The sequence below is a fragment of the Schistocerca cancellata genome, chromosome 1 (assembly GCF_023864275.1).
Source record: "Schistocerca cancellata isolate TAMUIC-IGC-003103 chromosome 1, iqSchCanc2.1, whole genome shotgun sequence".
Classification (NCBI taxonomy): Eukaryota; Metazoa; Arthropoda; class Insecta; order Orthoptera; family Acrididae; genus Schistocerca; species Schistocerca cancellata.
Window position 1 is genome coordinate 947,337,480 of NC_064626.1, and position 22,774 is coordinate 947,360,253.

A 22,774-nucleotide genomic window follows, 5' to 3' on the forward strand; every position below is an offset into this window, starting at 1 on the left:
CAATGAAACCACTTCGGGCAAACACAAGGAATTTCATTTATTCCAAAGGTCTGGCTTCAGTGAGTCATGGGAAATCTTTTGAAGATGCTGAAGCCCACCCATCAGATGTGTTGAGAGAGTTAAGTTTCCATTACTCTAACAATCAACTTCATCCAAACCCAACTAAAAATCAATCGTGTGTGTTTCATCTTAACTACAATCAGGCAGTTGCAAACTTAATGTTCCATGGCAAGGGATACAATTAGTAAATACACCCCATCGAAAATATCTGGGAGTCACTCTGGATTGTATTATGATGCACAAGCAGCACTGCAAGGATATGGGAATGAAGGTGGAAGCCAAAAGTAAAATCCTGTGGGGCTCTCTACCACAAACCCTGAGAACGACAACACCAACAGCAATATCTTACTGTTCTGCAGAGTATGCTTGTCCACTATGGTACAAATCTACCCATACAAAAATAACTTAAGTTCTAAACAAAACAAGTAAGCTTATTATAGGTTGCCTGAAATGTAAGTCACTCTTACAACTCTATCAGGTCACAGGCACAGCAACACCAGACACTCTGTAGTGGCTCAAGAATTTCCGTGTAAATTCTAGAAACACTTGGCCTTCAACTGTCTCGAACACCCGATATTTTAGGTATGAGTGCGGGAGAGTGAGAACATTTCTACCGATCCACCTGTTTCTACATGCAGGTTGGAAGCTTGTGGTTAGAGGACTGTAAGAGGCGAAAGTCAATGACGACAACAAGTGTTTGCCGCCAGTGCCACAGAAGACGTGAGGAGAAATCAACGAATAATTATGTTGTATTATTTGATGTGTTAGTGTCTGTGGTGATTGTAAAAAAGACTATTGAACAGTTGAATATAGAGAGCTATGTACATTCATGTCTTTGACTAAGTGAAGTCAAGCCACATGTTCATATTTTCATATGGTTTTTACACCAACTCTTATGTCTCAATGTACTTAATCATTTCTAAAGCTCGAGATACGAGTGAGATGACGAGGATATTTATATGTCTAAGAAGAGAATTTTGTTCTGCATAGCAGTTCTAGTACATCATTAATCAATGAGTACGTTGACAATAAAGTTCATAAATGTGATCAATAGATTACAGAAATAAGAAGATATTATTTTCTGTTGTCTGAGAAAACATTAGAACGTGGCGAGCTAAGTGACAGGACCTGAAGAAAACGGGGATTTAAAAACAGAAACAGAAAGAAGATATCAGGCGTTGCCATAGCAACCAGGCCTAACGAGATACAAGAACTGTTTCCAGATATCTTATTTAGTCCAATAAAAAAATGGAAAAAAGTTGCGAGTGCAATGCTGTAAAAGACGTGAGAAAGTAATAGCAAAGAAAACTGGAGAGAAGACCTCAACTTTTCGACTAAGATCGGGTGCGGAGAGTAAGCAGTCTTCACACACGTACATCACGCCGACGCCAACACAGTAGCCAGCCACCTGCACCGACTGCACCTGCTGCTGCTCACCAGTGCTGACTCCACATCCGCTCGCCAATGATGACGCTGAAACCAACGTTTGGTGATCCAACCATTCGTTTGCATGAACTCCTCCACAGCCGAAATCGCGCCACTCATGGTGAAGTGCGCCTCCTCGCAGCATGGTGTGTCTTTGATATTTATACGTCCCGCCTCATCACTCTTATAGCAAACTGCTCTCGTATGTCTCTTTCATTCTGGGATCAATTTCTGAAGAATGGCCCTCTTCTGTGCAAAGAAACTGGATAACCACTCATTGTGCTTATCTACAGAAGCGTATCATGCAACGAACTGTGGAAACAAGTTTCCAGAAATGTGGTCATTATTATAAAGCCGTTAACATCAGTTACGAAACTGGGAATACCATCACACCATATATCAGTAAACTTATTCGCTCCCTGGGATTACGACTGTGGTTCAGTAAGTCCAGTAAATTTCCATGACAGAATGGAACATTTTTATTGCTGGCAAGCTTGATCATTCCAAGGATCATATAAAGAATTTAAACAGTGTACAGTGAACAGTCCATTGCTGGACAAAACCAAGTTTTGCGCTGTTATTAAACATTTTCATTTGAAGAGTTGGACTGCCAGACAAATCAAAACAGAACTGGATGAAGTTCGCATGGACTCTGCGCCATCATTGAAGACATTTACTTTTTGGCTAATGAATTTGAACGTGGTCGGACAAGCACCAACCATTCACCACCAGAGAACTCCATGCCGGGTAAGTGAAAACCAATAATTATTTGATAAAAGTTGAGGGACGAATGAAGGATAAACTGTCATTATAGTTGTAGTACTCAGTGGTGAATTTTCTTTTAGTTGACTACTAGGTCTAAGATCAATAAAATGATGGATCAAGAACAGCAACAAACTTCAGAGCCAGCCATGTCGATGACTGTAACAAAGGAAATGCCAGACTGCACTGAGGTAGCAAAATTTAATTAAAGCACTAAGTCTTAAATTAGATAACCAGAGAACAGAGTTAAATGCTCAAAATGCTTCCTTGAGACAAGAACTAAATGCTAGATTAGATGACCAAAGTGCTAAGTTGGATGACCAGAATGCTGATTCAGCCACTCTAAGTGAAAAACTAGAAGCACAAAGTGTAACTAAGTGAAAAATTAAATGCTCAGAACGAAGTTCTAAGGAGAGAAATAGGTTTACTACATTCTAGTTTAAATACTCAAGAGTGAAACGTTGAACAGTCAGGCAGCGAATATAGTTTTATTAAAGACTGAATTTGGCTCTAACTGATAAAGTAGAAAATCTGAAGTTAGATTTAAAGAGAGAACTCACTAGTTCTTTGAATAGTCATGTTAATCAAGTGTTCACTGACTTTAATCAGAGACAGAATGAAACTTTAAATATTCAAACGACAAACATAGGTTTGTTGCCCATCAAAATAGACGCTCAAAGCACAGACTCTAGCAATCGATGCGAAGGCATAGTTTACTTTGGAGAATGAATGTGATGTCAAATATAATAATGTAGAATCTAAATTTAGTGAAAAATTAAAATATTGTGAAAATGTAGGCAATATTAAATTTAATTCTGTAAGACAGGAACGGAATACTTTGGAAGAGAGCATGGACCAGCCTAAGGCATTAATATCGATTATTCAATCGAAAATTCCAGCTGTTACTACATGAGCTGTCAGTTCACAAGTAAATAATGTAGGACGGAATGTCAGGGAAAAATTAGCCAACTTTGACATGATAAATGTAAGTAATCTGGCAGAACCTTTTGAGCTAATTATAGATTGAGAAATTACCGAGAGTATAATCTCCAGAAACGTTATGGGGACTGTTGCTTTTTCCAAACCTAATGATACCAACAAGGTTATAGATCACTCATGGAAAGAATTCAAACTTGTCCAAGACTGTATGGCCTTCCAAAGGTTCATAAAGAGGGTCTTCCTCTGTGTCCAATAGTGAGTAACATTGGCACTCCTACATATGATTTAGCTAAACATCTCGCTTCCTTGCTGAGACCTTTCGTGGGCAAGTGCACACATCGCATACGAAACTCAGCCTATTTTATCTCTAGACTCGGGGCTCTTCATCTTAGCAATGTAGACCTTCTAATAAGTTTTGATGTGGTCTCACTTTTTACAAGAGTTCCTCTTGCAGATTCTTTGACACTGATTGGTAACTTGTTTCCTGTTGATATCACTGCTTTGTTTAGGCACGCACTTTCCTCAACTTATTTTATGTTTAATCAAGAATATTTTGAACAGACTGACTGTGTCACCATGGGTAGCCCCTGTCTCCCTTGATGGCCAATGTTTTTATGGAGGATTTTGAGGAGAGAGCGCTTGAATCAGCTGCCCTGAAACCAACAGTTTTTTGGAGGTATGTGGATGATACTTCCATGGTGTGGCCTCATAGAGAAGACAAATTAATGGAGTTTCTACATCACCTCAACTCCATTCATAACAACATCTGGTTTAAAATGGAAATAGAGAAAGATGGTTGTTTGCCTTTTTGGATGTCCTGGTTTGAAGGAAAAATGATGGTTCTCTAGGGCATTCAGTTTATCGGAAGTCCACCCATACTGATTTACACCTGCAAGCATTGAGTTGCCATCACCCGTCACAAACCACGAGTGTGCTTAAAACACTTGTTCATAGATCTCATACTGTCCCAGATCTAGATAGCTTACCTCAAGAACTCTCCCAACTAAAGACAGTATTCAGCGAAAATGGGTATTCAATCTGGCAGATTAACAGGGCACTACCAGTTAAAACTAATAAGCTGGAAGTGAATAAAGAGGAGAACATGCCGGAACAATCTTTAGCTTTTCTTCCTTTCGTTGGCAACACTTCGTTTAAAATAGCAAGAATCCTCTGAAAATTTCAGATAAAAGTGGTTTTCCGCCCACCATCAAAGATTGCGGACCTTGTGGGATCAGTAAAGGATAATCTGTTACTACAAAAGGCTGGAATTTACAAGACACCGTGTCAATGTGGTATCACCCGCCTTTTGCAGCCAAGCAAGTCCACTATTGCTGAACATTGTAATTCTACTGGACATTCAACGGAGTATGAGGAAACAATGATTTTGTCCACAGCGACATCTTTCTGGGACTCCATTATTAAAGAATCCATAGAACTACCGTATTTACTCGAATCTAAGCCGCACTTTTTTTCGGGTTTTTGTAATCCAAAAAACCGCCTGCGGCTTAGAATCGAGTACAAAGCAAGCGGAAGTTCTAAAAAATGTTGGTAGGTGCCGCCGCAACTAACTTCTGCCGTCGAATATACGTAGCGCTACACAGGCATGCTTTGTAGGCACAAAGATAAATACTGGCGCCAAAACCACTGCGTCAGTAAATAAATTTTAAAAAAGGTGGAAGTCGAGCTTTTTCTTCTCCGCCCTGAGTTTCGACCACTGCATTTTCATACATTATCCAACGAAGTAAATACAAATTCCGCTATTGTTCATCTTCGAATGTAGCAGAATTTTAATGTACTACGAAAATCCGACAGGCAAGACTGTTTGGGATGTTTGTCAATGCGGCCAACTCTACGTTCTGAATTTTTTCCTAGCTGTGAGAAGAGATGGTTGCTAATAGGAACCTGACGAAATGTGAATCACATGCAGTATTCTCTTCACCATAAGAAAGAATGCGGATATAAACATTTTGCCATGTATTCTTTCATGTTTGCTGCTATCTCATTTAAATCCTGTCTGCTTAATAAACTATGAAACTAGAGTGAGACAACAGCAAACGCGGAAGAATATACATATCGTGTCATGTTTATATTTGTATTATTCTTATGCCTAATAGTGATACAGTCAGAAATGAAGCACGGCAACTGACTAGATTTTTAAATCTAAGATGACTCTAATTTCTGTGCAGAATTTGATGTACTAAAGAAGCGGCCGCAAAGATTTTCAAACTGAGAAAAATTTTCGCCTAACTCTCGTTCAGAACATGTTCTATCATACGCAGTCTATTATTTGGTTCTTGTTAATCATTATCAAAGAAAGCAGCAGAGTAAGTAACAACAAATAGCAGTCTCTTGCCATTGTTTCGCTAATGAGACGATTCCTCTCTCTCTCTTTTTTTTTAATTGTAAGCGGCGGTAGCGCGCACAAAAGCAAGCCATGCCGCGAGCGGCGACAGGCCGTAAACACGCACTATCAGAATGCGACAAACAATGCATGACAAAGTACAGTAATGCATTTTCAGCTTAGAGTGATGTAAACACCTATAACAAAGAAAACGGCACTTATCAGGTCAAAGCAAAATAAGCAATTATTCAAACCAGACGAAGCATGTGAGAAAGAAAGGTTACCCGTGTAAATACGGACGGAGCGCCTGACGCATGGCAATGGGTACCTGGTAAAGCTTAACTGCTAAGCTTACGACTCGAACCAAACTACTGTAGCTGCATCGTCATTCATTCGACCTAAATTGTGTCTCGTATTACAATGGACCAACTTTGTTTCGATTTGGAGGTGCGGCCTAAAACTTTTCTCCCCCCTTTAATTTCGAGTCTCAAATTTCACGTGCGGCTTAGATTCGGGAAATTTTTTTTTCCTTTATTTCGAGTCTCATTTTTCAGGTGCGGCTGAGATTCGAGTGTGGCTTAGATTCGAGTAAATACGGTACATCTGGCGAAAAATCTGTTGAACCATGACAGCAGCTACCTGCTGGACAGTGCATGGAATCCCATCATCTCCACGATTTTCTCAAATCAAAGACGACAGAGTGTGTCAATGGTCGTGGCAAACAGCAGCACAGAGGGCGACTGAGTTCCGCTATTCCATCAGGGAGCGCGCTGCCGGCAGGCAGCGTGGGCCATCTATCAAGTTTTCGACGCACGCATAGAATAGTTACAGCACGATATATATTGCGGAATGGAGGACGTTTTCGCCAGTCTGTGATGGCTCACCTGAAGATTACTGGCAGATGCCCAGTTGAAATATCGTGCAAGGTATTGAACGATGACCGGCTGCAAGCCCGAAATTTGTTTGAACAAATTGTCCAGGACAGATTAGAACACAGAATAATTTTACCTAATGTTGTGTTATCTAATAAAGTGGTGATTGTTTTGTTGTGGGTAGACTTTCACACAAAATTTAACGAAAAGTACTTGTTTACAATTTGCTCAAATGAGGTTAATATCAGATCCATGGGATTCAGGCAGAGTCACATCTGTCCCTCAGGGACGTTAACATTCTGTATTAACACGCAGAGTGACGACTGTCAGATTCCTAGTTGTTTTCAGTGTTTCTTCAAACTTAGTTTTCCTGCGCTGAATTCCCTTCAATTCTTCAACTCGTCTGTAATCTATTCTCAAATTCTTGAACTATCCTATAATTTTTGTACATAGGAAACTGGATATGACCACAAGTTTAGAACCAATTTAAGAGAATCACAGATGAACAGTGATATCTAGACATGAAATGAAACTAATAAAATATTACTTGAGTGAAAAGTATAATATCATGGTACTATTCAAACAAAGTGATATCTAAACACGATAAACTGAACAGAGTACTTTATGTGTGTATGAAATATAGTGTAAAGTGAATGACTAAACAGCTATGTTATCGTAGTGTACAATTTTCTATTTTTATAGAATATTTTATACCTTTTGTGAGATGTAATGTAAATGGGAGGATTTGTATCACTTTTGGTAGGGTTGGGTAGTGTAAATACAAGCATGACTAACATTAACCACACACCCCACCTTTCAGACAACCCTCACAGACAAGTGTAACTGATTCTTCACCATCTGCCATCCCAAAGTGGTTGCTAAGATTTTCTTCGGGGGCTTCAAAGGTGAAAGTGAGACTGTCCATTCTGTAGGAGACGTTTAACATCATACCTCCTCTGACTTCTCACTCAAGTACCAGAGACGTAGGGATCCTGGGGAACGGGGGTGGGAAGGGCATTCTTGTCTCTGGGGCTTAGCAACCAGTTTTACTTTTTCCTTTCTTACTTCTCTAAATGCTACACAAATGTTTCTTTCTGTTAATGCAGGGCATCCAGTGCCCTGGAAAACAGGACAAACTCAGGGAATCCTTTTGCTCTAGAAAACTAGGGGAATTATTGTTTTCTCCAAAAAAAAAAAAAAAAAAAAAAAAAACTGAAAAGGCATGGTATCTGATATGCTTTCGGAAAGAGGCATTTGCTTGCCTTTCTCTTGGTGGCTCGATGCAATGCCATGATTACCATTCCCCTTCAGCTCAGCATTGTGTGACCACCCACTACCATTGTTTCATCATTCCCCTATGGCCAGTCCCTGTCAAGCCGAGCTGTGTGGTCATTTATTATTGTTGAAATGGGATAACTTCATGCATGTCACTACAGCTTCGTCATGCTTCTCCTGCTGATGTGTGATGGTGTCTGATTTTGATGTAATTTGACCATCAAAGAGCCGCCGGCACGGTAGCTCAGTGTGTTCGGTCAGAGAGCTGGTTGGCCTCTGTAATAAAAAAAACTGAGTGAAACGATCAACAAACAAACTTGGCCGGATGTCACGTGACGTCCACAACAAACACAAAAAAAAAAAAAGAGCTGTGAAGACTAACTGGTGAAGTTTACAATAACAGCTGTTCAAATGAAATTGCTGTGTTGTTTAATAACACATTGTGATAACAAAAGATTGTCCTTTTAGCGTAGTTCATGACCTATTCAAATCCATTTATTTTGATTCAGGGATATTAGGACGTAACAGCTACGCATACACGTCATGCAATGCCAATTTGTCAAGGTTTTTTTTTTTTTTTTTTTTTTTTTTTTTATGGTTGATCATCATGGTTTTTGATGAAATTTTGGGTGAACATGCATATATTTTCGATATAAACACTGTTAAAGTTTTATGATCACTCATTCAATATTAGCACAGATTTGTTTGACTCCATACCACAACTGTCATCAGTGTACCCTTAAAGCAATCCCTGGACAGCCAACAATATTAAATACTCCCTATAGTGTCAACAATATTAAATATTGTGCAATGTTACTTACTTATGGTTCAGAATATTGAATTATAAAGACACTGCTACTGTTGTAACTGCTTGCTGTAAGCAGGAAAAAACGGCGGATGAGAAATTGGATCAAAAAAATCAGAGATGAATCACTTGTTGAGAGAACTGAGGCTGAGTGAAATAAATAAATAAAAGATTACCATAACTTTTGTAAGTTGATGGGCCAGCATCTGATACAATACTGGATATAGTTATCCCCCTGAACAGGCATTCCCCCACCCCTGGAATCTGAAGTACAGAGTTTTTATTCATTGTAAAACACACCTACTTTTCTAGAATGGTTTTCCCATGAACCCCCTAAAACTTCAAATTTTTAAAACTGTATATCTTTGTAACACAAACATATAAATACAAAAACCACCAAACACATCATAGCTGCTTGGTTCTCTCTCTTCTCTTCACTCCAAAGTAAATGCCTATTTGCAGCTATAAAATTTGAAGGTGTACACTAGTCAATCCTTGAGCACTGTTCACAGGAGTGTGCATTTACTAGTGTTTGCTTTTGATAGCTTTGGTGTAAAGGGGGGCTTGAGGTGCTTCGTCAATCTGTACCAGTACAAAAAAGCAGCATCTGGGCACTTTAAAAACCCATGAATAACGTTAAAAACAACAAACTTTATGTTAATAATAAACTTCACTGCATTTTAAAATGAGAAAACAAGTAATTGACTTAGAATAGGTCAATATCTCACAGGAGTACTAACTTCTAGAGCAAAGGCTTGACAAACCACAGCGCATGTCCATGGTGGTAAATACAAAAGAATGCATGCCCCACCAATGGAAGGTTAACTGAAATAATAAAAAAATGCGCAATTTTCATGTGGATAACTTGTAATAAAGTTGGCCAAAAAACTAGCCACTTGAAAAAAAATGTGAAGCTTAGCTTTCTGTAACTCCAGAAGTTAAGTATGTGATACACCTGAACCTAGCATGTAAGAACTTACATAACTTACTAGTACAAGGCCTTATAATAGAAATTTTCGTTCTCCTACTGTTTTCCAATAGTTTACAAATCGAGGGCAAAGTTGATGATTTTTATAAAAACAAAAAGATGCGTATTTTTTGCCCGTTTTTACAGAAGGTATTTTCTGCACGCTTTCCTAAACTGTTTTCGTTATAAAGACCATGTTCCAAACCACCTAAAAAGTTAGTCTAGTTTCGTAATGCAAACTGATAAGGTTTGAAAAAACAGCAGGAAACTGGGGGCATAGAGAAAGTATGCCCATATTGCACTGCTATGCAAATTAAATCTGATATATTTTATTATGTTTTACAACTGTTTAGTATTCTCTGGGAAGAGGAACATTACGAGTCCCAATGAATGATTAAGTATCAAGATTCAAACAATATCGGAAAAAAACGGGTCTTCCGTCATTTTTAGGCACTTTTTCTGCTATAATCACGGTTGTCCACAATTTTTTTTTCCTTTTTCTTTTTTTTTTCTTTTTTCCAGTTCATGTAGCGCTTAAGAGTACATTTGAAAAATTGTATAAATGTGTTACCACGGTCCAAGGTGGGGTAACTAACTGTAGCTACTTTTAAAGTGAGCTTCCTCATTGACACAGGAGCCATGCCTGATAGCTGTGCAACAGCAGTCATGGGTGGATTTCTTTACCACAGGATACCAAGCCTGATAAGCACTTGTTTCCACAGGGTTACAAGCATGATGATATATTTTTGTGTGTCCCAGGCCAAAGCTAGCTTCTAAAACCCTACGTTCATATTTACTCCAAGCTAACTGAATTTTTTAGAGGTTTCATTAATTTGCTATTGAACATCACAAGGAAAAATATACTACAGTTTTGGCAAACTCCATTACGATAATACCCACATCTACATCTATACTCTAAAAACAACTGTGAAGTGCATGGCAGATGGTATGTCCCATTGTACCAGTCATAGCTTCTTCTCTGTGTTTACTTCATAGATTCTTACTTAAATTGCGTGAGAGTTTCGTATAGGAGATGTAATTTCAAGTTTTAGCTACTGTAATCGTAAATTCAGGCAGATTGTAGCGCAGTCGTTAGGCATTTGTACAGGTTAGTTCATACATTCTTTGCGTGTTTCCTTGCGTTATCTAGGCACGGACTCGTCTTTCAGTAACTGTTGTTCAACATCGATTAGAATGGACAGGGACTGTGATTGCTGTGTTTGGATGCGGGCTGAGTTGGCATCCCTTCGCTCACAGCTGCAGGTGGCGCTGACTTCTGTCGCGCAGCTTGAGGCTGTTGCCAATGGGCACCACTGTGGGGAGCCGGACTAGGGTATCACAGGGATGTCAATCTCCTCCTGTCTGTCCCCAGATTGGTCTGCCGCTGTGGTTGCCCCGGTTGCTGCCCGCAGTGGGGCTGAGCCCTCGCCTGTGGTTGATTGGGAGGTCGTTCCAAGGCGTGGCAGGCAGCGAAAGACGTCCCCGGAGGCTGATCACAAATCCTCCCCAGTGCGTCTGACAAATAGGTTTCGGGTACTGTCTCTGGCTGAGCCAGATGCAGCTGCCTGCCCTGTTTCAGAGGATGATTCTCAGCCTTCAAGGTCCGGGCAATCGCAGATGGTGGGCTTATTGGTAGTTGGGAGCTCCAATGTTAGGCACGTAATGGGGCCCCTTAGGGATACGGCTGCTAAGGAGGGGAAGAAATCCAGTGTGCATTCCGCGTGAAGTCATTCCTGTCCTTCAGGATGCCATGAGGAGCACAGGGTGCAGCCAGCTGCAGGTGGTGGCACATGTCGGCACTAATGACCTGTGTCGCTTTGGATCTGAGGAAATTCTCTCTGGATTCCAGTGGCTATCTGATTTGGTTAAGGCTGCCAGTCTTGCTTACGAGATGAAGGCAGAGCTCACCATCTGCAGCATCGTTGACAGAACCGACTGCGGACCTTTGGTTCAGAGCTGGGTGGAGGGTCTGAATCAGAGGCTCAGACAGTTTTGCGACCGTGTTGGCTGCAGATTCCTTGACTTGCGCCATAGGGTGGTGGGGTTTCGGGTTCCGCTGAATAGAGTTCACTACACTCAGCTGGCGGCTACATGGGTAGCGGAGGCTGTGTGGTGTGGACTGGGCGGTTTTTTGGGTTAGAAGGCCTCGGGGAGTACGGGGTGGGCTGCAATCTCAAAGGGTACATGGCAAATACAGGATGTGCTTGGACCAAGGAACAGTCGGAATTGTAGTTGTAAATTGTTGTAGTTGTGCTGGGAAAGTCCCTGAGCTTCAAGCGCTAATAGAAAGCACAGAATCTGAAATCGTTATAGGTACAGAAAGCTGGCTAAAGCCGATAGATCTGTACCTACAGATTGGAAAATTGCGCAGGTCGCACCAGTGTTTAAGAAGGGTAGTAGGAGTAATCCATCGAACTACAGACCTATATCATTGACGTTGGTTTGCAGTAGGGTTTTGGAGCATATACTGTATTCAAACATTATGAATCACCTCGAAGGGAACGATCTATTGATACGTAATCAGCATGGTTTCAGAAAACATCGTTCTTGTGCAACACAGCTAGCTCTTTATTCGCACGAAGTAATGGCCGCTATCAACAGGGGATCTCAAGTTGATTCCATATTTCTAGATTTCCGGAAAGCTTTTGACTCTGTTCCTCACAAGCGACTTCTAATCAAGCTGCGGGCCTATGGGGTATCGTCTCAGTTGTGCGACTGGATTCGTGATTTCCTGTCAGGAAGGTCGCAGTTCATAGTAATAGACGGCAAATCATCGAGTAAAACTGAAGTGACATCAGGTGTTCCCCAGGAAGCGTCCTGGGACCTCTGCTGTTCCTGATCTATATAAATGACCTGAGTGGCAATCTGAGCAGTTCTCTTAGGTTGTTCGCGGATGATGCTGTAATTTATTTTGTTGAGCCCAACCTACATAGGTAGGAATGATCATCAAAGTAAAATAAGAGAAATCAGAGCTCAAACAGAAAGGTTTAGGTGTTCGTTTTTCCCGCGCACTGTTCGGGAGGGGAAGGTAGAGAGATAGTATGATTGTGGTTCGATGAACCCTCTGCCAAGCACTTAAATGTCAATTGCAGAGTAATCATGTAGATGTCATTAGTGCTTTTCAAAGTTCCATCCATGTATGAGGCACAGGAAGAATGGCTGTTTAAATACCTCTGTGCATCCTGTAACTAATCTAATCTTGTCCTCATGATTTCTACAGGAACAAAACACATGAGGTTGTAATATATTCCTGGAGGCATCATATAAAGAAGGTTCTTGAAATTTTGTAAGTAAGCTTTCTTGGCATAGTTTGCATCTCTTTTCATGTGCCTGCCAGTACAGTTTCTTCAGCATCTCTGTGACACTCTAGAAAAGGTCAAACAAACCTGTGACCATTTGTGCTGCTCTTCTCTGTATACATTCAACATAACCCATTGGTATTATTTAGTATGGGTCCCATACACTAGTGCAATATTCTATGCTGGATCAAGTGTTATTTATATGCAATCTCCTTTGTAGGCTGATTGCATGTTCCGATGATTTGACTTACCAAACGAAAGCGCTGGCACGTCGATACACACACAAACAAACACACAAAATTCTAGCTTTCGCAAAAACCCAAATCCTTTCGTCTTTCCCTCTCCTTCCCTTTTTCCCGAAGAGGCAACCGTTGGTTGCGAAAGCTAGAATTTTGTGTGTATGTTTGTGTGTGTATCAACGTGCCAGCACTTTCGTTTGGGAAGTCAAATCATCCTTGTCTTTTTATATATATATATATATATATATATATATATATATATATATATATATATATATATATATATATATATATGGTTATAATAGAAGGAAACATTCCACGAAGGAAAAATATACCTAAAAACAATATATATGGTTATAATAGAAGGAAACATTCCACGAAGGAAAAATATACCTAAAAACAAAGATGATGTGCCTTACCAAATGAAAGTGCTGGCAGGTCGACAGACACACAAACGAACACAAACATACACACAAAATTCAAGCTTTCGCAACAAACTGTTGCCTCATCAGGAAAGAGGGAAGGAGAGGGAAAGACGAAAGGATGTGGGTTTTAAGGGAGAGGGTAAGGAGTCATTCCAGTCCCGGGAGCGGAAAGACTTACCTTAGGGGGAAAAAAGGACGGGTACACACTCGCACACACACACACATCCATCCACACATATACAGACACAAGCAGACATATTTAAAGACAAAGAGTTTGGGCAGAGATGTCAGTCGAGGCAGAAGTGCAGAGGCAAAGATGTTGTTGAATGACAGGTGAGGTATGAGTGGCGGCAACTTGAAATTAGCGGAGATTGAGGCCTGGTGGATAACGGGAAGAGAGGATATATTGAAGAGCAAGTTCCCATCTCCGGAGTTCGGATAGGTTGGTATTAGTAGGAAGTATCCAGATAACCCGGACGGTGTAACACTGCGCCAAGATGTGCTGGTCGTGCACCAAGGCATGTTTAGCCACAGGGTGATCCTCATTACCAACAAACACTGTCTGCCTGTGTCCATTCATGCGAATGGACAGTTTGTTGCTGGTCATTCCCACATAGAATGCATCACAGTGTAGGCAGGTCAGTTGGTAGATCACGTGGGTGCTTTCACACGTGGCTCTGCCTTTGATTGTGTACACCTTCCGGGTTACAGGACTGGAGTAGGTGGTGGTGGGAGGGTGCATGGGACAGGTTTTACACCGGGGGCGGTTACAAGGGTAGGAGCCAGAGGGTAGGGAAGGTGGTTTGGGGATTTTATAGGGATGAACTAAGAGGTTACGAAGGTTAGGTGGACGGCGGAAAGACACTCTTGGTGGAGTGGGGAGGATTTCATGAAGGATGGATCTCATTTCAGGGCAGGATTTGAGGAAGTCGTATCCCTGCTGGAGAGCCACATTCAGAATCTGATCCAGTCCCGGAAAGTATCCTGTCACAAGTGGGGCACTTTTGTGGTTCTTCTGTGGGAGGTTCTGGGTTTGAGAGGATGAGGAAGTGGCTCTGGTTATTTGCTTCTGTACCAGGTCGGGAGGGTAGTTGCGGGATGCGAAAGCTGTTGTCAGGTTGTTGGTGTAATGCTTCAGGGATTCCGGACTGGAGCAGATTCGTTTGCCACGAAGACCTAGGCAGTAGGGAAGGGACCGTTTGATGTGGAATGGGTGGCAGCTGTCGTAATGGAGGTACTGTTGCTTGTTGGTGGGTTTGATGTGGACGGACGTGTGAAGCTGGCCATTGGACAGGTGAAGGTCAACATCAAGGAAAGTGGCATGGGATTTGGAGTAGGACCAGGTGAATCTGATGGAACCAAAGGAGTTGAGGTTGGAGAGGAAATTCTGGAGTTCTTCTTCACTGTGAGTCCAGATCATGAAGATGTCATCAGTAAATCTGTACCAAACTTTGGGTTGGCAGGCCTGGGTAACCAAGAAGGCTTCCTCTAAGCGACCCATGAATAGGTTGGCGTACGAGGGGGCCATCCTGGTACCCATGGCTGTTCCCTTTAATTGTTGGTATGTCTGGTTTTCAAAAGTGAAGAAGTTGTGGGTCAGGATGAAGCTGGATAAGGTAATGAGGAAAGAGGTTTTAGGTAGGGTGGCAGGTGATCGGCGTGAAAGGAAGTGCTCCATCGCAGCGAGGCCCTGGACGTGCGGGATATTTGTGTATAAGGAAGTGGCATCAATGGTGACAAGGATGGTTTCTGGGGGTAACGGACTGGGTAAGGATTCCAGGCGTTCGAGAAAGTGGTTGGTGTCTTTGATGAAGGATGGGAGACTGCATGTAATGGGTTGAAGGTGTTGATCCACGTAGGCAGCGATACGTTCTGTGTGTGTGTATATATATATATATATATATATATATATATATATATATATATATATATATATATATGGTTATAATAGAAGGAAACATTCCACGAAGGAAAAATATATCTAAAAACAAAGATGATGTGACTTACCAAATGAAAGTGCTGGCAGGTCGACAGACACACAAACGAACACAAACATACACACAAAATTCAAGCTTTCGCAACAAACTGTCTGCTTGTGTCTGTATATGTGTGGATGGATATGTGTGTGTGTGCGCGAGTGTGTACCCGTCCTTTTTTCCCCCTAAGGTAAGTCTTTCCGCTCCCGGGACTGGAATGACTCCTTACCCTCTCCCTTAAAACCCACATCCTTTCGTCTTTCCCTCTCCTTCCCTCTTTCCTGATGAGGCAACAGTTTGTTGCGAAAGCTTGAATTTTGTGTGTATGTATGTGTTCGTTTGTGTGTCTGTCGACCTGCCAGCACTTTCATTTGGTAAGTCACATCATCTTTGTTTTTAGATATATTTTTCCTTCGTGGAATGTTTCCTTCTATTATAACCAAACTCTTTGCCTTTACAAATGTCTGCTTGTGTCTGTGTATATGCGGATGGATATGTGTGTGTGTCCTTTTTTCCCCTTAAGGTAAGTCTTTCCGCTCCCGGGATTGGAATGACTCCTTACCCTCTCCCTTAAAACCCAAATCCTTTTGTCTTTCCCTCTCCTTCCCTCTTTCCTGACGAGGCAACCGTTGGTTGTGAAAGCTAGAATTTTGTGTGTATGTTTGTGTGTCTATCGACCTGCCATTGCTTTTGTTTGGTAAGTCTCGTCATCTTTCTTTTTAGATATATTTTTCCCACGTGGAATGTTAGAGGGAAACATTCCACGTGGGAAAAATATATCTATAAACAAAGATGATGAGACTTACCAAACAAAAGCGCTGGCAGGTCGATAGACACACAAACATACACACAAAATATATATATATATATATATATAATTTTTTTTTTTTTTGCCTTCCACAGATGATGATGAAATGATATGAGGAGAACACAACACCCAGTCCCTGAGCAGAGAAAATCTCAGGCCCAGCCAGGAATCGAACCCAGGCCCCTCGGCGTGACAGACCGCCACGCTGACCACTCAGCTATCGGGGCGGACTCGTATTCATAGGATACCTTTATTCTTTTGTGATGTGTATAAACTTAAATTTCTGAATGCACTGCTCTGAAATCTTACCAAGATCTGGTTGAATATTTGTGCTGTTTCTTTCAGGCAGTAATTCATTACAGATCACTGAATCATCTGCAAAAAAAAAAAAGTGTCTGAGGTTGCTATTAATATGGTATGCAAGGTGATTAAAATACAACCTGAAGTTACTTCTACACCTGTTGGTGACTCTCCATCCAAGATAACCTGAAGCATCCTCCCTATAAAAAAAAAAAAAAAAAAAACTTTACACCAGTTACAAATTTCAGTGATACACCAAATGACCATATGTTTGTTAATAAAAACAGATGTGGTACCACGTCAAATACTTTCCGGAACCAGAGAAACACTACATCTACCTGACTGCCTTGATCGCATGTTTTCGGGATTGTGTGAGAGAAGTGCAGTTTGAGTTTCACTTGATAGATGTGTTTGGATTCCACTCTTGTTGGCATGCAGAAGGTCATTCTGTTACAAATTCCTTATTACGTTTAACAGCTCAGAATATGTTCTAAGATGCAGTTTTTTGTTCAAGGGGTCTATGGTAGATTATATTCAGCCGCAAATTAGAACGGAATTGGATAGAGGTTCCACTGGGCCCTGGAGCTTTTAAACTGGTGAAAGTGAAATGTTCACTGGGAACAAGTGAGAAATTTCATCAAAAACCGTAGTGGTCCTGTGAGAACGTTTTTTAAAATGAAGACCACTTGACATGGAATGGCAGATTATAGTACATCATTCTGGGTGTATACTGAAAAATTACTGTTGCATCATACCCACATACAGATACTTGATAGCTGCTGTTTATGAATAAGAGTGATTATAGTGCTTTAGTGGTATGCATAAAGTAGTGTCTTTCCTTCATGAAATCTTTGACATGTCTTACATACTGTTTAGGTATGATTCCATATAATTCATATGTTAACAAAGGACTCACTCAAAGAACTGGAAGTATTTGTCTAACACTCACTGGACTGAGTATACAGAGTTCTGGCACGTCACAGGGCAAATGTCTGAAAAATTCAGTGTTCGGTGCTCACTCAGTAAAATGAAATTCTCACTTGGTAATGTGGGTACGTAGGCCTGGTCCAGATATGCAAGGAGTAAGATGCAGGCTGGGCTTGAGGTTAATTAGGAAGGGGACAGAGCCTGTAACCGTGCTAATTGCCATAAACAGCCATGGTCACAATACTGCATCAGATGTAGACCCGCAGGATCGTCTATCACTGCTGGACACACACATCTCACCATCAGCCCCAACAATCCCAACGGTGCCCTCGACTCGGTAAGTGCACTGGAAAATAAACCTACTATCAATTTCAATGATGAGAAGTGGTATTTCTAACTACCCCACAAGTAGTTTTACTTTGCTGTGGTGTAGGCAGCAAGCCTGTCGTGCAATCTTTTCATGTTCCAGCAATCAGGTCCTGCCCTGTAGCAATGGCATCAGGCACCTACTGCATGAACATATGGATGATGGCAGACAATGGCAGAGACCCATTTAGGACTGTTGACTGCCGTGAGACACCAGTCTTGTATGGACATTGGCAGCCCTGTTAATCTCTTACCACGTATGATCCCCCCACACTGACATTGCATCCGAAGTGCAGCTTCAGAAGTCAAAAGTAAATTATAGCATTGTTTTCGGCCTGTAGCCATTATTCAAGTATGGGATACTGTTGCTGCCTATGAAATGGTCACATTTGTGTTTAAGCCAAAGCAGCAGATGGCTCTGTATGTTTCTGGAATAGTGCATTGGGCCAGATACCCCAATTAAGAGTTTTTGGGAAAAATTACTGCAAAAAATTCAGTTGAATGATTCAACACAGGTGCATCCCAGTCTAAGGTAAACCTGAAAAGGCAAGTAGTCCAGGTGTCCATGGACAGCATTAATGTTAATAATTTCCTTAGAAATAGCAAGCTTAATGTTGAGGGTAAACCAGTGAAACCTAAGCTCTTGGGGTTTTGGATATGCGGGTTACACAAAGTGCATGATGCTTTAAGACTGGTTGTACTAGCAGTAGCTAGAACTTTGTTAAGTTTCTGAGAGCTTTATACAATCCACCATCTCATCCCGGGAATTTCACCGATGTTGCAGGCACTCCTGTTCCCCGCAGAAGTTTCGTGCCATTCTGTGGTTGGAAAACGAAATGTTGGCGGTCACAGACCAGCAAATATTACCAGCTGCTGGAAAGTATTTGAAGGAAGTAGAGAGGGTAAAGAAGAAATAGGAGGAGAACCTATCTCGCCTTTTCTGAGGCTATGGTTGCTATTGTTTGGCAGTTCTGAGCAAATTTCACACAGATGCCCCTTTAGCTCCTTTCCTCTATAGCCCCTCCAGTATATGGCCAGAGAATTGATGGGAAAATTTGTCAAACCAAAATTTTTGGAGAAACAGACTGCCTTCAAAACACATATGAGTGACAACACAAACCTTTTGAGACCTCAGAAAGTGGACATGGGGTACGGAACCAAAAATCTCTCATCAATGTAATGTATCAAAGAAAGATATCTTGGCATTCTGGAATGAGTGTCATACATTTATGAAGAGTATGGTATCCCAAATTCTGTATAATTGATCCCTGGTGTATTCCCTTACAAAGGGCAATGTGTGTTTGGACCCAGATTGGCAATTGTTGCCAACCTTGTGAAGATACTTAAGCATAGAACTGACTCATTTCACTATCTTAAATGCTTTGGTGGTCATGACGCCAATCCCATTGATTGCGAGTTCCAAAATCTTTTAGAGATCAGGGCAGTAAAGGTAATCCTCAAGGAATTTGATGGAAATCATAACTGCAATGACCTATTCTGTATGACGGTCACTGGGAATAAGAGGGAATATGAAAATTTGAAGAGATTTATCACGCTTGTTTGCATTCTCTTCCATGGCATTGCCTGCCTTTAAGTTCCTCTCACAACTCCTCCATTCTCGTCGAAACTTGACTAAAATCTCTCTCACAGCCCTTTGTAACATTCATGATGCAATCAAGATCTCTGGGGGTGTTGGATCTGTACCCATCACAAAGCAGTTAATACACAACTCTTTCGAAATGCACATGCACATTGAAGCGTAGCAGAAAGAAGAGCAGCTGAGAAGTCCTCAAAATAAAATGAAAGAAAGAGAAAAACGAAAGCTAAGAGAGCTGCAAAGGAAGAAAGCAAAACTCTTAGAAAGTGCTGAGAGAGAGATTTCTGCTATTACAAAATGCCTGTTTCTGATTTCATTTAATGTTCATGTAAATGTCCTCCTTTTAGTTATTTATTTGCAGTCCATATGGTAATCAGTTTTCAGACATTTTGATAGCTTTAGTTCACATATACATTGAGAAACGAGGTTGTAGTAACTGTAACTTATGGCGATCTACACTAACCGTTTTAAAAGGTGATATTACAATCTGAAATCTTCCATTGAATAAGAGCATTTATATATTAATAAATGCTTCAGTTTATTCCATAAGGTATTTAAATTAGCTGTATTAAGTTTGGATGGTAGTCTGTTGTAACAAACTGTTCCTATTTTATGTAGGCTGTGGAATGCAGCCTTCTAATTGCTTTTAATTCTGTGCAAGTTTTCCCTTCCACATTTATTGTAGCTATGTACTCATTGCTGTTCATTGTATTATGTTCTGGATTGAGTTTCATAAGCCTGATTGCCTGCAGGACACACATATAATAGATGGTAAGTATTTTATATTTTCCAAAACTTTTTTGCAAGGATCTCTCTTGTTTACCTTAGCTACTACTCTTATTGCCTTCTTTTGCAGCTTAAAAAGCCTTTCTGTATAGACTGCTGATCTCAACACCATAGTGAGGAAATGGACATTTCAATCCAAAACATATTTGTCTTAAGATATCACGGTCCAGGAGGGCTGAGACCCATTTCAATTAATACATATTTGTACTGACTTTCTTACAAATATAAATGTTGTAGGAAAGTTCTTGTGGAATGTACATACTTTAGGATTAAACGAGAATACTCGCTGAAAAGCAGAAATGTTGAGTAGTTGATACGTACACTCAAAAGGAAGAAAAAAAAAAAAAAAATTTGCAAACACACATATATTCATACACATGCAGACACATTCCTATGCCCCTATATGGTGCCAGCTATGTAGAGGCATATGTGTGTGTCCACGAGTTTATTTTACTCTAGCTCATTGAAGAATAAAATCTGAAAGCTAGCAAGTGTATTACAAATATGATCTGCATTCTCTTTCCATAACAGATGTTCATCCACAACAACACAGGCTTAAAAAAATTGTATATCTAAATGACAGTGGAGATGTAAATGGAGTTCAACATTTATATTTAGATTATGGCTAAGCTGTAAATGCGTTGTCATTGTCTTCTATTTATTCACAAGTAGTTTATTTTCCGTAAGTTGACAGAATATTGTAATTGATTTCACAATTGTTGGCAGCAGTTTCAATCTAGTCTGTTACTATTTCTTCCATATGGTTTTGTTCAAATTTTACTTTAACTTTATTCTCTGATCGCCTAGTAAGCAGTTTTTTACTGAAGTACATAATGCTCTTTGTTGTGCACTCTCAGCATCTGGTTGTTCCTAATGAAAATGTTGTGTTAACTATTTTTTACTTCCTTAGCAGCTTTGTTTCCCTGTAACTATTTGTTCACATTATTTTTCACACATTATTCTGATTTCATATCTTGATATTTTTATTTCTTATGATAATGCAGTGCCTATGTTATTCTGAATATGATGCAAAGTTCCTTTGGACCATGGTACAATTCAAAAATTTACCTGAAAAACAGAATCTCGAGATTGCTGGGCATCTTGAATGGTTATATTAAGGTCCACAAAATTTATGCTAGAACATCATAGTTCTATTGTTAACAAAATTTTATTATCAACATGACTTTTTACTCTGCAGCAGTGTGTGCACTGGTTTGAAGCTTCCTAACAAATTAGGACTGTGTGTCGGTCCATCTGGACTCACACTCATGCTTGAATAGCTCAGTCAGTTTGCCATGTGCCCCCCCCCCCCCCCCCCCTCCAAAAAAAGTTCGAGTCCCAGTCCAATACACACTTTTAAATCTGTCAGAAGCTGAATTTTATTATGTTGGGAGTTCAAATGTTGTTAAGGATATATCTTTTGCCTGGTGATACCAGTTCACAAACACAACACATCATCCAAACATATGATTCAGTACTTAATTTTGCAGCTCAGTGGCTCTTTCAGCAAGAAAACTTGTTCAAAATTGTCTATGAAAATTTCATATAGTAAGTGAAAACCCATAGCTAGGCTATCAGACTTTTTATAAGAAGTGCTCCCAAACTACAAATAATTCTGTTTACCACATATTTGAGTGGCAACGACTGTGTAATATAATTCTACAGTATTTACTTGAGGTTTGTGCCAAACACCTGTTAACATGTTCATGCACTTATTACTGGACACATTTGTAAATAAGTAGTGATGTCAAACGGTACTAGCTTAGAACTGTGAGAGACCTGTATGATCTTAAAATTATCAACTGACGCCAAACTCAGAGTTAAAATTTGTTTTCTTTAGAGACTGTGCAAACTGGGCATATTTAATGCCCCTGTTTAGCACTCTGAGCTCAGCAGTCATGATCGTCACATTTTTACACTGTCACACACATTGGGATCAAAACTATTGAACTTGCAAAGATGTGCAATGGTCATAATACACATGTGACTAACTTTTAAATATAAACTTAGGTTATCACAGATTCTGTGCCAATTTCAAATTTCTTCTTTCATCAACTCTCTCTCTCTCTCTCTCTCTCTCTCTCTCTCTCAACAATCTTGGCACTCGTCACTGATACTGGAGATGTCCATCTCAATTTAATGTTGACATACCCCTTTTATAGTTATGTTCTGATGTAAACATTCCTTGCTAAACCAAATATATTGTGTAGTCATTAATGAGATTTTTAATAATGGATTTAAACTATTGTTTTCTATCTCCAGGGTAAACTACACCGTTTTTTTGCAGACTACTGGGATGCTTAGGAAACCTGTGCATATTTCCTTCACCGTACAGTCGGACAGGAATATACTGCATACATATCTTAGTCAACAACATAGATGAAGCAGTGCACAAGTAAACAGACATATTTATATGATAAAAGATAATTTGAAAGATCTCTTACAAATAAGATTTTTGCTGGCATAGGTCTACTAAAAACCCCCATATTTTAAGTAATCATTTTATTTTTTCATACTAAAATATGGCTTACTATAGCTAACAACAGAACACTACATCAAAGGCTAACTCATCAGAAACTGTATCCAGAAACTACACGTGTACATG

General features: G+C 40.2%; 1 protein-coding gene across 1 annotated transcript in view; it reads right to left on the reverse strand.

Annotated features, from left to right (window-relative positions):
- Window positions 1-22,774, reverse strand: part of LOC126088199 (ATP-binding cassette sub-family C member 5-like) — a 274,779-nt gene that overhangs the window by 223,074 nt on the left and 28,931 nt on the right. The window lies entirely within an intron of this gene.